An 18,117-nucleotide genomic window follows, 5' to 3' on the forward strand; every position below is an offset into this window, starting at 1 on the left:
CTCCCTCCCCTGGTGGGAGGGAGTGGATCTGGTGGGGCCTCTGCTGGGAAACTCCCCAGAGATGCCTGCTACTTGGCTTGCTCAGTTACCAGACACTTTTAATGCACCTCTAGGAGGAGAGGCATCTGGCATCTGAATTTCCCTGAATGTTTCACCATCCCAGTCTCCAATTACTGCACATGCACAGCAGCCCTGCACGGCCTGCTGATCTCTCCCTACCACCCATCCAAGTGGAGCAGGATGAGCAGCCTGAGCCTTGGCCCAGGGCCCCTTGACTCAGCAACCTCCTGGCATAAGAACGCCCACTACCTGACTCAGTCGGTGCCCACAGAGGCAGCCCAGGGCTCCACGCCAGGCCTCCTTTTGCGAAGAAGCAGGTGGGAGACCTGACTCCCATGCCCTGAGGCCCCCAAGAAGCCCACATCCGGTGGGTGGGAAACAACGTTCGAAATGGCAATTGTAAATTTTGGAGTGGCGGTACTACGGTTTCCATAGATATCCTCCAAAGGTCCATGTGGTAAAGGCTTGGTCCCCAGGAAGGCATACTGGGAGGTGGGGACCTTTAGAAGGCAGAGGCATATGGGAGGTCTTTGGGCCACTGCGACCCTGGCTCCCTCCTTATTCTCTTTTGCTTCTTAGCTTGTGACAAGGTGAGATGCTTCTCGCATAAATGTACTTCCTTGCCATGGGCCGAAAGAGTCATGGACTGGAATCTCTAAAACCGAGAGCTGAAATAAACCTTTTCTTTTTATAATTTGATTATTGTAGCTGTTTTGTTATGGTGACAGATAGCTAACTAACACAGTTGGCTGACCTTAACCTTGATGAGCCTTGGGAAGTAGAGCCTATCTTCTGTGTTTGTTTTGCCTCTTTCCTTTGGGTTCTCTAAACAAGAACTGAGCGTGTCTGGCACTTCTGGGATCATGCTCATCTCTGCCTCATGATAGCTAGAGGAGAAAATGAGAAATCAAACCTAGCGCCTCATGCATGCTAAGCAAGCACTTTACCACTGAGCTGCACTCTCGATTGTTATAGTATTTCATATGCAACCCCCTCACTCTTTAGAATGAAAAATTTATATCAAAAACATAGAAGATTATTTTGAAGAAAAGACCATCAGCACTTCCCATCGACCCATTCTACTAACTTACCAAAGTCTCTTAATTATTTAAGTCAATAGTGTGGTTCAGAATATGGACTGCAAAGTAAAATTCCTGAGTTCATAACTTGACTCCACTGCTTCCTAACTCTGTGACTCTAGGCAAACTATTTAAGCGCCATGACCTCAGTGTCCTCATCTATAAAATGGGGAACACCATAGAAGCTGAGTGGGAAGTTACTGTGAAGATGAAATGAACTAACTCTCTTCAAGCACATGGCACAATTCCTGAGGCAATGATTGCTGCGGTTATTATTTCTGCCTAGTTCCTTCTCCAAGAAGATATGTTTTATGGAATCCCCACCTCGGCAAGTTTCTTTCATGGTTCCTTCACATTATGTCGGTCATTAAAATATTCAGAGCCAAGTAAAACATTCAGCGTGAAGCAGCAAGTTGGATGTGTCGCAGCCAGTTTGTAGAAGGGAGGACCTGGGGGAGCTCGAAGGAGCTGGGGTGATGAGTCACTGAGAAGGGACACACACACACACAGAGAGAGAGAGAGAGAGAGAGAGAGAGAGAGAGAGAAGCCAAGTCGAACTGCATTAGTCAGGACTTCTTGGGTTACCAGAGACAAAAGTCCAACTGAAACATAGTTAAAAACAAAGGGGCAACACTGGCTCCTACTTTCCAAGAAAAGTGGGGGAAATATGTCTCAGGCACATCTGGATCCAAGTGCTCAACGAGATTATCAGGTGTTTCAACTTGTCTCATAATCTTCTATGTCTTTTATGTATTTTTTTCATTTTAAAGAGGGAGGGGGTTACATAAGAAATGCTGTAAGGCCTGAGGGTGTAGCTCAGTGGTAAAGCACTTGATTAGCATGCACAAGGCCCTGGGTTTGATTTCTCCTCTTGATGAAAGGAAGGAAAGAAGGAAGGAAGGAAGGAAAGAGAAAAAGAAAGAGGAAACAGAGAAAAAGGAAATGCAGTGAGTTGAAAGAAGAAAATAAAACAATAAGCTCTTTGCGTTACTGCCAAAATTATCACCCCAAAACAAAGTCGTGCTGTTCTCCTTGTATGAGAGGCCTCTACCTGGACACCTATGGCTGGATTTCCTTCCCTGATTTTCAAAGCCCTATGCAATATGGTCCCAACTGCTTTCCCAGAATTACTACATTCTTTTTCCAAGCCAGCTGAACAGCACAGCTCAGAGCCCTTGCTAGGGGTCCTAGTAATGTATTCTCATGGGCATATATTTCTGCAGAATTTGTGGAAATAAGATATCAAAGGGCAGGGGTTTCAGTGCAGTGGTAGAGAGCTTGCCTAGCATGAAGAAGACCATAGATTCAGTCCCTAGACTGGAAGAAAAGGAAAAACTACTTAAGCTGAAATAGATTAAAGTTACTTTCTTCCCCTCTGATATTTGTACTATAGCTCCTGTTTTTCTGTACTGTCACACGTCCCCAAGGACTTTGGTCACCTGGCTAAGACATGACATTGGGGTATTCTTAGTTTGGGCTTATAGTGATGTGATTGGCAGCTGCTTCTACGTATAGTTGAGTAAATACTGGTCATCTCAGTGTGGAAACTGCTTCCAAGAAGACTGGTACCACCTACTTTTCCAACTTAATCGTGACATGGAAAATAGAAATACTGTGACCTGAAAGTTTAAGGCCAGAGGCTGTGCCGTGGTAGGAATGTTTTTCATGGTTCCCATAGTATGGCGGAGAAACCAAGTGTAAATTGTACATGGTCATAAGCTCCCCTAACCTTCCTCCTCCCTATCTCTCATTCTAAATAACTTTTGGAATGCTATGCACAGACCGTTTTTTTGAAAGAGTAATAAACTATAACCCCTAATAGATCACAACAAATTAAAACAATTTGGTAACATTTATATTCTATCATTGATTCTTGATTACTCAAAGACTACATGTAAGAACTAGCTACGGGGGTAAAAGAAAATAGCTGCCATCTCAGCAATAATTACTCAGATGTAGCCGCTGATAACAGTTCACTTTCAGTAATTCTTTTTATCAGTACGTACATTTTTAAAGTAAATCAGTATCTTACTGAATAATGACGTACCATAATTTTACTGCTTAACATTTATTATGAGCATTTCCTCAAGGTATTAGGTATCTCATGATTATGTGAATTTTGAAGGCTACATTTTTCCATTTTTTGTGAATGTACTAATATAAATTTAACCAATCCACTTGTGAGATCTATTTTTTCAAATTTTCCACTGTTATGCAAATGCTGTCATTAATATGTTCGACTATACATCTGCATTTGTGTAATTTGTATCTCTATTTTTTCCCTAGAATAAATGATGAGAAGTGGAATTAATTGGTCAAAGGCTATGCATCTTGTAAGATTTTTGTATCTGTTAAGAAATTCAGAAGGTTTAGAGTTCCAGCATGAGCGACAAAATTTTATTTTTTTCCTCTACATTCCGTCAAAAGCTAGGTATTATCATTATTATATTTGTCAATTTTATGGGTGAAATGGTATCTCCTTACTTGGATTTTTTTGCCGTTTAAATTATTTTTAAAATTTTATTTCAAAAAATAAATTTTGTGCTCTGCTTTCTGGACAGTGTGAATGTTCATAAAACCCTCTGGAGTTTTCATTCTCCATGTCAAAAAGGCAATTCCATAGACTTCCTGTCCTATTGTAACTAGTTTATCCACTTTTTGATCTGATGTATTCAAGTTGTATTTATATTTGCTGTTTTCAAATTTCCAGCACAATCTTTTTCACCTAGGAGGAATTTAAAGAATATTGGAGGAATAAGAGTAATCCCTGTTTTAAAGGTATGACATTTCTGGTGAAGAGAGGAGAAATGCCTTGCTAAAGACTATCTAGCCATAGCCATGACATCTTGTTATGGGTTTGACTACATCTCTCCCAAATTCATATACTGAAGCCCTACCCCCAATACCTCAGAGTGTGACTATATTTGGAAGAAGAGTCTTAAAAGAGATAACTAAATTTAAATGAGATTATTGGAGTGCTTCCTCTTTCAATATGATTGGTGTTGCTGCAACAAGAAATTAGGACACACAGAGGGAAGACAATGTGAAGGCAGAGAAGGAGAGAGGTACCTACAAGCCAAGGAGAGTGGCCTCAAAACACCCAACTCTACGGATACATTGATTTCAGACTTCCAGCCTTCAGAAAGAAATGTGAGAAATAGATTCCTATTACTTAAATCACTCACTTGTGGGAATTTGGGTATGGCAAATGGCAACCTTACAAACAGACTCGTGCTTAAGAGCTTTACCCATGTGTACATTTGAATTCTCTAGAGCAGAGATATCCGACAGAAATAGTCTATGAACCACAAATGTAGTAGTTTCAGGTTTTTTAAGAGTCACATTTAAAAAATTATGGCCTCAAAACACCCAACTCTACGGATACATTGATTTCAGACTTCCAACCTTCAGAAAGAAATGTGAGAAATAGATTCCTATTACTTAAATCACTCACTTGTGGGAATTTGGGTATGGCAAATGGCAACCTTACAAACAGACTCGTGCTTAAGAGCTTTACCCATGTGTACATTTGAATTCTCTAGAGCAGAGATATCCGACAGAAATAGTCTATGAACCACAAATGTAGTAGTTTCAGGTTTTTTAAGAGTCACATTTAAAAAATTAAACAAAATTAAATTAATAAGTCTAAATTACATTATTTAAACAATGAATTTCATTAAATTCAATAAATCTAAAGTATGATTAGTTTAACATGCAACTTCTGTGAGATGTTATAGTAAATTATTTTGCATTACTTTTCTCATACTCAGGCTTTGACTCTGGTTTGTATTGTATACTGCCATATATATATATATATATTTGGTATCGGAATTGAACTTGGGACCTTGTGCTTGCGAGGCAGGCTGTGGAACCACTGAGCTAAATCCCTGGCCCAACTACCAGCTAATTTGGATCACACATTTCCAGTGCTTAATACCCACCAGGCTACCACATTGGAAAACAAAGATAGGTAATTCCTTCTTTTCTTCACATGAATTTAAAAAAAGATCAGTGCTTTTTTTTTTTGAAAACTATGTGATCATTTTAAACAATTAAAAAATCAGTAAGTCTGCTTGGAAATAGTGTCTTTGCTTTGCCAGTAACAGCTCTCATAGTTGTTCCTCAAAGGAGTAAAGTTTTTGGGTATTTTTGTCATTTGTTTTCCTTCCTTCTAATGACTACATGTCTAAGTATCAGCTTCAGAATATTCCTGTGCTTGGAGTGCGAGCCTTTCACCCCTTCTTCCCTCAGCCACATATTCTCCTAACTCACTTGGAAATGCAGAGGCGACAAAAGAATGCTGTATGTGTTCACCCTCCAAGCCTTGACCAAGCCTGTGTCTAATGTCTCTTGGATGATTGTCAGGGTCACTGTTTTTTTTTTTTTTTGGTACTAGGGATCAAACTCAGGTCCTTGTGCTTGCGAGGCAGGCACCAGTACCACTGAGCTAAATCCCCTGCACTGTCAGGGTCACTTTTGAACCAAACATCTTTTGCCCAGAAATTATCCCAGAGGTTATCGCAGCACCTTCCCCATGGCTCATTATTCCTGATTCCTGGAAGTGAGTGCCCCTGCACAGGGGACTATCTGTATACTTATGCTCTCAACCGGGCCTCTTGTACAGACTTCGCCATTGTGCCAGAAACAAAGATGTCATCTTATAGATAGCTACCCCAGCCCCTTTCCTAAGGGCATCTGTGAATATTCTGTGGCTCAGCAGTTGAGAGTAAGGTTTCAGAAATCAAACAGACCGGCTTTTTAATCCTGCTCTGCCAGTTATTACCCATATGATTTTGGATGCTACTTTCACTTCCCTGGACACTAAATGCAAATTAAGTATGATAGCAATAATGTCTACTTTATTGGAGTTTGTAATATCATTGTAATCTAGTTTGCTTATATATTATGAAGTGATTAGCATGTTGCTTGGCACATAGGGTTCTCTCAGTCAATGATGGGAGGAACAAAGCATCCCAGTTTAGTCAGCTGCTATAGGGCTATTCCATCATTGTTTGAGTTCTTGGGTTGTAAGTGATAGAAACCCACTTGTACTAGGTTAAACTTGCATGATTAGAGATTTGAGTGCGAGGGCTCAGGGTTGATTATGTGGAGTGCAGCCTGGCCTCAGGAAGGGACTTGGTGAGATATAGAGGATTATGGGACCTGGGGAGCACTCTCTTTCTCTCCCTTATCTCTGCTTCAATGCTTATGCCTCTTCTTCTTCCTCTTCCTGCAGACCAGCATTCTCTGCTTCTCATGTTGAGTGATCTAAGCTTCTCAAGATTGAGATCTTCTCAAGGTCTTCCAGTGATCACCATAGAGGGCATTGAAATTCCACATTCCAGGAGGAGATTTGATTGGACTGGTTTGAGCAGATGCCAACCAGTTATGCCTAAGAAGTGGGAGAAATGATATAGCAAAAGTTTGGTAACTCTTTGGGATTTGGAATGTGGGGTGGGGGTGGTGGTCTCAGCCATTGTCAACAAGTGGTGTTTATAGACCTAAGGCAAAGGTTTTTATTTTACTATTTTACATAATAGATAATACCAATGAGGAAAAATTTTTGTTGTATGTCACAAGGAAGAAGTTATTAGAATATGTTAGAAATATGACTTTCTAGAAGAGAGCAATAGATGAATATGCATGTATGGGACTATTTTTAAAAATGTATATTTAGAGTTAATGAGATGGAAGAGCTAGATGAACACAACTTGGTGAACAAGATCACATTGTGGTCAATAAGGTAAACAGATTGGTAAATACCTGGTAGAGTCTATATGCAGGAGAGGGGGAAGGAGGGTTGGGGGAAGGTTAAGGGAGAGAGAGAGTTGGACCTGGAAACAATTCACTCAGAGGCCTTGAGGAGAAAGGTTTTAAGCTGTGGATTACTAGGAACAATTGCGTCTGTATCTTGGACCCTGTTTAATATTTGTCATTCATTCATTCATTGATTCATTTACACATCACTTATTTTTATTGCTGTAAAATTTCCTATATCTTTGTTGTATTACTGGAGATCTAATAGCAAACTTACTTTCACAAATCATAATTGTTCTTTCCTGTTGGTGTGGCTTTACAAGAAGAAATAAGCCAAGTGCTCCTGGAGCCCTGTACTGTCCCATTTTTCCTAGAAGAAAGTATCATATTAGGAAAAAATACTGGCCCTGAAGAATGTTGAGATCATTTCTTTGGTGATTTTGGAGAACTAGCTTGGGCTACAATCAGTTGTGGCATTAAGTTTGCTTTGATTCAGCTCCCCAGTTTGGTTTGTATCTACTAGAGAGTTGAAGTCATCTAGAAAAGGCAGGGAAAGAAGTTAAAGGGTCAACAGTATTTGAGCACCTTTATTTTGGGGGCCTAATTAATTAAGACAACATTATGGGGAATGGACCAAATCACTTCTCTTATAGAATCCCATTTATCTGTGCTATCCATCACAATAATTGATGAATTTGTCAGATTTTTGATAGTTATGATTGAAAATGTTTGTCCTTTAGCCAAGTCGGTATTTGTTTTCTTTCGTTAATATATTGCATCATCAGAGCAGGTACAACTCTTAGACAGTGGCTACAGGTAATATGTCTTTTGGGAGTTCATTTAAGTCAGCCAATTTGTTCATTCAGACTCCACCAACTGTCTTTTAAATACCAAGCTTCATCTATGGGCAGGGAATAAAATGGTGATCAAGACCAGCAAAGTTCTATCTTCATGGAACTTACATTCTAGCTGTAGAAGCTAATATTTTTGTAACTAGGGACTTGGAACAAAACACAATGCATAGAAGTTTCTCACTCAATAGACCTTTCTGGAATTCACTGAATGCATGAATAAACTAATTGATGAAATGGAATAATCAAAATGCTAGTTGGCTCAGATGTGTGCCCTCTTAGGGTATCCTCCTGCTTGATCTTTGGGACCACCCATTCAAACCACCTTGTTAGCAGGTAAGTGTATAGATACATGCACATTATTAGTAGCAGGTAAGGGACAGTGTTTTCCCTTCCCTCATAGACATATTATATCCGGGATTTAATTTTCTGTTGATTGGGCAACATGAGCCAGAAGCAATGGAGTAGATTTGGGTAGCTTGATATTTTAGCATATTATAAAATTTTTGCAGTAACTAGGAGAGCAGCTAAAATAAGGAAGACTTTGGGAATATGGGGCCATTGTGGCCATGTCTATCTCCTTCTTCAAGGGAATCCCCATTTCTGAATGATCATTTGGTTTTCACTTGCATTGTTGCTATATAGACAATTTATCTCCTAAGCATAATCAGTCCAGGTGAACATATATAGGAAATTACTAAGGAAGAATGCAAGTAGCAGGGGGGGAAAATGAACTGCTGTGTGCTGGATGTGTACCACGTGACAGTACTACTGTGTTATCAGCCAACAATATATCTGTGGAGCAGAGCATTATAAGTTTTCAAAAAAATCAGCTGGACAAATTCCAGTTTAAAATGGAATCTGGCTAGCTATGGCTGCCGGGACACAGCCTCTCTTGATGTCCAATTAACCTCTCTAATGAAGACACAGAAACACCATCATAAAAGCGAAGATATTCTTTCCATAAGATTAGTGACAGAGCATCTGCAGCAATTAAAGTACTGGATGACCATCTTTCAAGTTTGGCAAGTTTTGCTATGCTCGTATATATTTTGGGGATCATATATATTTTTCAAATGAACTGACAAAATAGAGAGTTGGGGCCATAATATTGATGCTGAGAGGGATGGACACCCTTCGAAATGTTGCACAGAAGAGAAGTACGAAGACGAGGACAGACTGAGTAGCAGACCCTGCTGGAGGCTGAAGATTCTCACGCATTCTGTTGATTTTGAATGTCAAAGAATCAGGCTGTAAGAGTTGGAAAGGATTCCTCATTAAGCATGTCTCCGTTAGATAAATGGTTGAAAAGAAAAGAACAGCAGATTGTAAAATAAACTCCTTCTCCAAACACACAAATAAACCAATATCTACTTGTATATGTAGATATAGAGCCAAAGAAGTAAAAAAAAATTGGCCCTAAGAAAATTCCAGGCCTACGTTTTTTCACTGGTGATTCTCTTAATATTTAAAGAAAGAATAATACTGGCGTTTCACAAACTCTTTCAGGAAGTAGAGGATGCTTTGTAGCTGGTTTTATTGGGGTTATTAATAAGACATTGCAGTGATATTTGCCAGACATTCTCTCCCTCCTCTGAATTAAAAGAAAGATAATTAGTGGTAAAAAACCCTGCATGAACATGGATTCAAAACTATTTAACAAAATATTAGCAAATCAAATTCAGTAGCATCTAAAAAGGGTAGTAGATCCTTCATGACCAAGAGTGGTATATCCCAGAAAAACAAAATAGGTTTAATATTTGAAAACCTAACAGTGTAATCTATCACAATAACATAGAACAAAGAAAAGAAGTGTATCAAGCAGAAAAGACAATTTACAAAAATGAATTATCCATCGTAAAGACCTCTCAATCTAGAAATAAAAGGCAAATTTCCTCAATCTGAGAAAAGCTATTGATGAAAAAGCTAGAGTAGAGTAGACATGGTACTTACTGGTGGAAATTTCAAACATGTTCTCACTTAAGAGTGGGAAGAAGGCAAAGATGCTCCCTCTCATTCTTGTTTAACACTCTATTGAGCTTGTAGCTATTGCCAAAAGGCAAAAACCCAAAAATTAAAAATTGAAAAAAAATACACACAAAGGAAAGAAAGAGATAAAATACATACAAAATCTGTACACTAAGAACTACAAAATAGTGCTGAGAGTAATTAAAGAAGATAAAGATCAATGTGTATTTATGGACAGAAAGACACAATGTGGTTAAGATGTTAATTCTCCCCAAATTGACCAATAGGTTTCCCATAATCACGACAACAATTCCAGGAAGAAGAATGAGGGAATTTTCTGGAATGATGCAAAGTTTATGCCCTGATGGAGATTTAAGAGCATAGGTATATGTTTTTGACAAAACTCGGCAAATGTGTATTTAAGAATTGTGCCTTTCATTACATGTAAATTTTATCACTAAAGAAAAAAGAAGAAACTTTAAACTTGACTTAAGGATATACATTCTGAAATATTTAGAGGAATGAGTCCTGGTAGGTGTATATAATTTAATTTAAAGGGCATTGAAAAAAGCAAAGAAAGGATGGATAGGTGGATATATGGAAAAGTATTCAATAAAACATGTATAGAAAATGTGAATATTAAAATCTGTACAAATGCTTACTATAAAATTCTTTTGTTTTCTTATACCTGAAAGTTTTTGTTGCAAAATGTTAGAATGAAATAATATTAGATCTGCAAACTTTAGCAGAGAAGTATTTAAGAAATGCATGGCAACTATAGGCAACTATATTCCTTGTTAAGATTGTATTTTGCAAAGATATTCGTCATTCCACATTAATTCATACATTTATCACAGTTCAGAATTTTGATTTTCTAAGGGATTCTAAATTTTAGTAGGTAAAACAAGCACCACCCCCAACAAAAATAAGAATGTCATAATAATGTATTTGACATGTAAAATAGGTAAAACAATCCATCACACCACAATTAATAATTCGGCACAGAAGGGAGAGTCTTGAATTGTACAGTGTAATACGAGGTTAATAGAATGTTAATTATTGGGAAGGCACTGGATTTTTCAATGAATGTTTGAATGAAATCAAATTAGAACTTTACTTCCTATTATCTCCCAAACTGAACTATAAATAAATTAAAGAGTTAATTTTTGAAAACACAAGTTGTCCTTGCTTTGGAAATTTATTTTATACACAAATTTTACTTTACAGCATTGTGAAAAGTTAGGATTGCCTGTGTTAAAACTGGAATATCATAAAATAAATATTTAACTAACTTTTCAGATATCAAAGACATTGTAAGCCTAAGAGCAATGGAAGGAATTTACAGGATAAAAACAACAACCTTGACAATGAAAAAAGAGACTTTCTGTTTTCAAAATGTTACCAGCCACAGTAAAATAAAAATGTCAAGATTGGTAGAATATTTACAATAAATATGGCAAAAGAGCTACTGCCCTTAATAGACACAGCAAATTTAAAAATCAACAGCAGTGGCAGCAGCAAGAACAAAAACTAAAGGAGAAATGGTCAAAAATCATGTACGTATAATTTGCTGAAGCATCAAGACAATAACTATAAAAATCTCCCACTATTACTGAAATATTTATACTATAAGGACACAATTTTATTTTACATCGAAAGATTAAAAAAAAACCCAAACTTCTTTAACATTGTTTTGTTAAACTTGAATTTTCTTTGTTTTGCTGTTAGGGTTAACACTGGTGAGCATCTGACAGTCTCTGTCTTTGATAGTCTGGTTATCTCCTCAAAACAGTTCTGCATGTTGATGATGCTGATGGTGCTTCATTCCATTAATACCATTTTTTAAGTTGGTTTATAGGTATGTAGGGGCTTACTGTATGAATATCTTTTAAGATATTTGAAACGGTACCTAATATATTAAAAGATCTCTGTATGCAAAAGACAGAAAATGCACAAAAATATAAATAGGAGTTATCACTTGAAAATGTAGTCACATTCTACAATTAACCTCTTCTTTCTTACAGGTTTTCTTAATTAAAAAAATAGAAGCATAGTTTAAAAAACCAGAAATGTAGCTCAGTGACACAGTGCCTGCCTAGCAAGCACAAGGCCCTGAGTTCGATTCCTGATACCCAAAACAAAACAAAACCCCAAAACCCCAACCCCCCCCAAACAAACATCCAAACAAACAAACAGAAAAACCAAAACGAAAACCTCAGATCACTACTGTATTTTATTTTTGCCTCCAGTATTAGTGCCTGGTACATAGTAGGTATTCAGCATTGCAAATAGCTTCCATGAGATATAATTCACGTTCCATGAAACTCATCCACTCAACAAATGTGATCTTTGACTTTGCATGGCTTGATGTACAACTATTTTGACTTTCTGATGGTGTGAAAGTGGTACACATTGACAACTGCACGATGATTTTTTTTTTTTTTTTTGATGCTGAGGATCGAACTCGGGACCTTGTGCTTGCCAGGCAGGCGGCAGAACCACTGAGCTAAACCCTGGCCCTGCACATTGAATTTTGATAATTTCCCGGACAAGTGACAAGCAGTAAGATACTTCCTCATGATACTGGGCAGTGGCAGTAAGCCATAGCTTTCAGACGGTCCTGCAGCTCTGCAGCATACTTCGATGTTCAATAGCTTAGAGGTACCCAGTGCATTTTTGTATCACAGTATTTTCAATTAGTGATGAATTTATGGAGATGTAATCTAATTGTAAGCTGAGAAGCATCTGCACACAATTTCAATGGTTTTTAGGATATTCACAGATATATTCAGGGAGTCTCATAAATTTTAGAACATTTTCATTATCCCTAAAAGTAGTGAAGCCTCTTTAGCTATCACCTTCCTATCTCCTTATTTGCCCTATTCCTAAGAAAATGTACTAATCTTCTTTTTGTTTCTAGAGATTTGCCTCTTCTGGTCATAACATATAAACAGAATTATATAATATGTGGTATTGGTGACTGGCTTCTTTCATATATAAAAAATGTTTCCAACATTCATTCATGTTGTAGTAATGTCATTACTTCAGGGCCAGGGATTTAGCTCAGTGGTTTGGCCGGCCTGCCTTGCAAGCACATAGACCTGAGTTCTAATCCCCGGTACCCCCCCAAAAAATCATTACTTCTTTTATTTTCTTGTTTCTGACTAATATTCCAGTGTGTGTGTGTGTGTGTGTGTGTGTTTGTATGCAATCATGATAAGCTATATATACACACACTATAATATATATACTTATACAATATATAATTATATAATATATATAAACTCTATATATAGTTTATCATGAATTGGATATTTGAGCTGTTTTTGCTTTAACTATTATAAATAATTTTTGTACAAATATTTGTGTGAAAGTGTTTTGCAAGACATAGAGTCTCCTTTAAAGACACATTTTTACTTAGTATAGTTTCAGTTACTAGGTGTCAAGCATGGTCCAAAATATTTGATAATTCCAGAAGCAAATGATTCATAGGTCTTGAATAACTTTTATAATATTATGTTATCACAATTATTCTACTTTATGATTAGTTGCCTTAGTTACTTTTTTTTTCGTTGCTGAGACAAAATACCTGACATCCAAAGTTAAAGGAGGAAAGGTTTATTTAGCTCACATTTTAAACAAGTTTCAGTTCATAATCGGCTGGCTCCAAGGCAGGGTGGCACAAGGCTGAGGGGTGTCTTAGAAGAGAAATAGTTCATAGCGCCCACAGGATAGCAAAAGCAACAAGAGGGCCAACAAGAGACCTTAACAGTGTCTTTTTTGTCCCTTTTATACTCTATCTTGGCTACTGGGATCAGGGTTGTGTCAAACTCATCAGTGGACTGATTTAGTAATCACACGCCTTTAATCTCAGCATCACACAGTCAAGGTTCAACCACCTCTGAATAAAAAAGCCTCACTTTCATTCTCAGGCTTCGGGGGTACATCTAAACACAATACATAACTTATTATTGTTAACATCTTACTGTACCTAATTTATGAATTATATATAATATATATATATAATATATAATATATATATATATGACAAAGTTAGCATTATGTGCGGTTTCAGGCATCCTCAGAATGTCTTGGAACATGTGCCCCACTGACAACAGGGGACAGAGTACTTCTTTCTCTCTGAGTAGATGACCTGGGTCACATATATGGTAACTGTGTTTAAATTTGAGGAAGTTTCAGACTATTTTAAAAGATGCTCACACCATTTTACCTTTCCACCATCAGTCTATGAAGTGTGATCAAAAGATAGATGAATATGTAAATTAAGAATATCACAGTAAAAGACACAATGCCACCTTGAAATGCTCCCCCTTGCTTTGAATGCACGTACGGCATCATTCTCATCACTTTCTGAAACAATTCTGGAGGTCCTCTTCTATGGGTCTCTTTTTATGACTCCCTTGATACCCTCAATCTATTTAAGATGTGGCAATTGCTCACAATAAAAACACTATGGTGCGTCCTTGTCCACCTTAATAACCTGATCTGGTGCCATGCAACTTCTGGCTCTTCTCAAAGTCAAAATGCGTAGGAAAGGTAAAGGTTTTGACTTGATTCAGGGCATTGAGGCAGCCATGACAGTGCGACTAAGGACACCATCAGAAAGAGGCAAGTAAGCCAGGGCAAGTGTGTCAGAAGCGAGTGGAAATATTTTGAGGGTGATTACTGGCAACGTCTTGTTTTTTTAAATTTAAATTGAATTTATTGGTACATTCTAGGTAGACAGTACGGTTACATTCATTACTAGGGTCTTGTACCTTTACATGCCAGGTCTTGGTTCTCATTTTTTCCCCTTGTCCCCACCCTCCCTTCACCCTCCCCTCCCCTCCCCGCTTCAAACACTTTAATTCCATTTTTACATTTTCTCATATTTTTTCCCTTTTCCCTTATTCCCCTTTCCTTTTCCTTCTCTGGCAATGTCTTTTACTGTAAATCAAATCACACCTGTATGAAGGTTTTAACGTCTTCATAGCTCCAACACTGAGGTCTTGTTGTTTCCTGGTTTGTTGATATAGAGGCTGCCTTTGTGGGTGTGAAGCGGTGTCTCAGTGTGGTTTTGATTTTCATTTCCCCGTTGACTCATAATATTGAATATTCTTTGATGCATTTATTGGTCATTTGTATATCCTTTTTGTGGAAAGGCTTATTCAAATCCTTTGCTGATTTTTAAGTGGATTGTAAGTCAATATTGTTAAGGCTGTGAGTGGTTTTTACATGCTCTAGTTCAAGTCTCTTATCAGATATATGACTTGCAGATATTTTCTCCCATTCTGTGTTTGTCTTTTCACTTTCTTGATGGTGTCTTTTGAACCACAAAAGTTTCTAATTTTCATGATATTAGTTTATTTTTTTTTGTTTGTTGCTTGTACTTTAGAAATCAATTTTAAGATGCCATGATAAAATGTAAGATAAAGATTTGTCTCTATTTTGAAAATAGTTTTAGCCTTAATGTTTAGGTTTTTAATATCTTTGGAGTTAATTTTTGCACCTTGTATGAAGAGTCCATCTACAGTGTTTTACATGTCCCAGCATTGTTGCTGGAGGGTGATTCTCCTGCTGGGACAGTCTTTGCACCCTTGTCAACAATCAGCTGACCATAGTCACTTGGGTTCGTTTCTCTACACTTGATTCTATTCTATTGTTCTAAAGCGTGTATTCCTGGGACAGCACCACACTGCCCTGACTACTGTTGCTTTGTAAAGTTTTTAAAAAATGTTCTTTGTTGGTTTTATTTTATGTGAGTCCTCCAACATGACTTTCTTTAAGACTAATTTGGTAGTTTTGATGCCTTGTGATGACATGCATCTTACAGCTAGGCTTTCAATTTCTGTAAAGAAATCATCTGGGATCCTGAGGAGTACACTGGATTTGGTAATATTGCCATTTTAACAATATTTAGTCTTCCAGTACATGAACAGGGATTATTTTTCCAATTTTTTATGCGTTCTTTTATTTAGTCTAACAATGTTTTGTGGTTTTCAGAATAAGTCTTACTTTTTTTGTTATATTTATTCCTAAATGCTTAACTGTGTTTGTTGCTTTTATAAATTGAATTCTCAATTTTATTTTGGATTCTTCTTTGGAAGTGTATAGAAATAGAATTGATTTTTGTATACTGATCTTTGTCCTGCAACCTAGCCAAGTAATTATCTTGATAACCACAGCTTAAACCAGATGAGTGGAATGGCTGAGATGATGACATTATTAGTTCTAACTTATTTTTAGTCTATTCTTTAGTATTCTCTATGTATAAGATTATGTAATCTAAAAATAGAGATAGTTTTACTTTTTGTTTTCCAATACAAATATCTTTATTTTTTTCTTTTCTAATTACCTTGGCTGGACTCTAGTACAATGCTGAATAGAAGTGGTGAGATAGACATCCTTGTTGTGTTTAGGCCTTAGGAAGAAAACATCCGATCTTTTCCATCAAGTGTGACATTACCTGTGTGGTTTTTACAGATGGCCCTTATTTGGAAATGTTCCCTTCTACGCCTCATGTGTTGAGTGCTTTTTGTTGGTTTGTTTTTGCTGTCAGGAAAGGGTGTTGAATTTTGTCAAATATTTTTTTCCTGACTCTATTGAGATGATCATGTGGTTTATTTTATTGTGTTTGTTTTTTATTTCATGGATTATTACATTAATTGATTTTCAGATGTTATCAGTACATTTTTGTTGAATGTATCCTGTGCTAATAGTATATTTGGAAATAAAATTGAACTTGTATTGTGTTCTGGAGGTATGAGCTGCCTATGGCTGTCTTTGGAGGAGGAGTCTTCTACTTGGCTTCAGCTTGCTCTTCTCTGGCTCTCTTTTCAGTGCCAGCATAGTTCCTTACACCAGTCAAGTCCAAACTTACACTACAGCCAGGTAGACGTGTTTCAGGTTAATTAGGGGCCTCAGTCGATTGAGTTCATGGGCTGTAATTACAAGCACCTAAGACCTGCAATTTCTGTTTTAATTAAAATAAACAATGTGGAGGGGCTGACATCACACCAGGGCAACTGGTGTGGAAGGAATAGGTAATTACACCAAAGGAGAGCCTTTTGCTGTGAGGCAGTCTGTTGGGATCCACAGAGGAACACTGGGCCTGGCTATCCTGGTGAATACTAATTACCCATTGCCAACCACAGCTTCAACCAGACAGGTGGCTTGGTCTTGGTGATGACATTAGAACATGCTTCTTTCAAGCTGGAACTAAGCTGTGACCTTTGAAGCATATGAAGGTGTGTGTGTGTGTGTGTGTGTGTGTGTGTGCATATATAATGGCTCTTTAAATATATTTAATTATGACATGCTTCTATGCATACATTCAATGGGACAAAGAATTCTTGTTTTTACTGGTAGATTTTGGGACCCTTTTGGGGGAGGGAATTACCCTTGTTTCTAATAATAATGATTCATGTAGAAAGAGCAAGATGTATATTCACTTCTTAGCTCTATAAATTAAAAGAATGTGGGGATGGGGTAGAACAGAGAATACAAAATGGTACAGGAATCAGACAGAAGCAAGGGATATTGTGGGAGAGTGGAGTCTTTGAAGATTACCACCAACAGATGATTCGTAGTCAGGGTGGCTCAGGGATGCATTAAAAACAGGGTATTTAGAACTTATTTGAAAATTCTTTGATTTTTATGATATCAACACTGCAAACCTTTATTACATTTTTTAAATGAAAATCAAGGAAGGATTGAATTCCATGTTTGAGTAGGGAGGTTATACTTAAGTGAGAAAGTGAATACAGAGAACAGGGAGCCGAAGAGTATAAGTCTTGGAGACTTTTTAGAACTCTTGAGCAGGAAGTGGACTTGCCACAGGCTGTGAAAGCTAGTCCACATTTGTTTTGGAAAATAAACCTCACCATGGCATTCTGCCATTTGAACGTCTCTCCATTGCCACTAGGAGAAAGTATGTATATATTTAGATGATTATGATAAGCTGGAAAATTTACCTCCAAAGATCTCTGCTCCTAATCCCTGAAACCTGTAAATATTGGTTTTGTTTTTTCTTTTGAAATAAAGCGTCTTTGCAGATATGATTAAATTAAGGAGTTTGAGAAGGGGAGATTATCCTGGATTATCTGGGTGGGCCCTTGTATAGGCACATGCTCTTCAGAGAAAGGGGCAGGGAGAAGTTTTACCACACACAGAGAGGAGAACACACACAAAAGGGAGAAACAGGGTACCAGGAGGCAGAGATTAGAGTGAAGGGAGGAAAGTCTAGGGAAGCTGCTGACCCTTGAATTTGGAAGAGGTAAAGAATGGATTTTCCTCTAGAGTCACTGAAAGGAGCACAGACTGCCAGAACCTTGACACTGGCCCCGGGAACCTGACTGTGAGATTCTGGTCTGTGGAGATCGTAAATTTCTGGTGTTTCAAGC

This window comes from Fukomys damarensis, unplaced genomic scaffold (genome assembly GCF_012274545.1).
Source record: "Fukomys damarensis isolate Sample0158 unplaced genomic scaffold, DMR_v1.0_HiC HiC_scaffold_22, whole genome shotgun sequence".
NCBI classification, from domain to species: domain Eukaryota; kingdom Metazoa; phylum Chordata; class Mammalia; order Rodentia; family Bathyergidae; genus Fukomys; species Fukomys damarensis.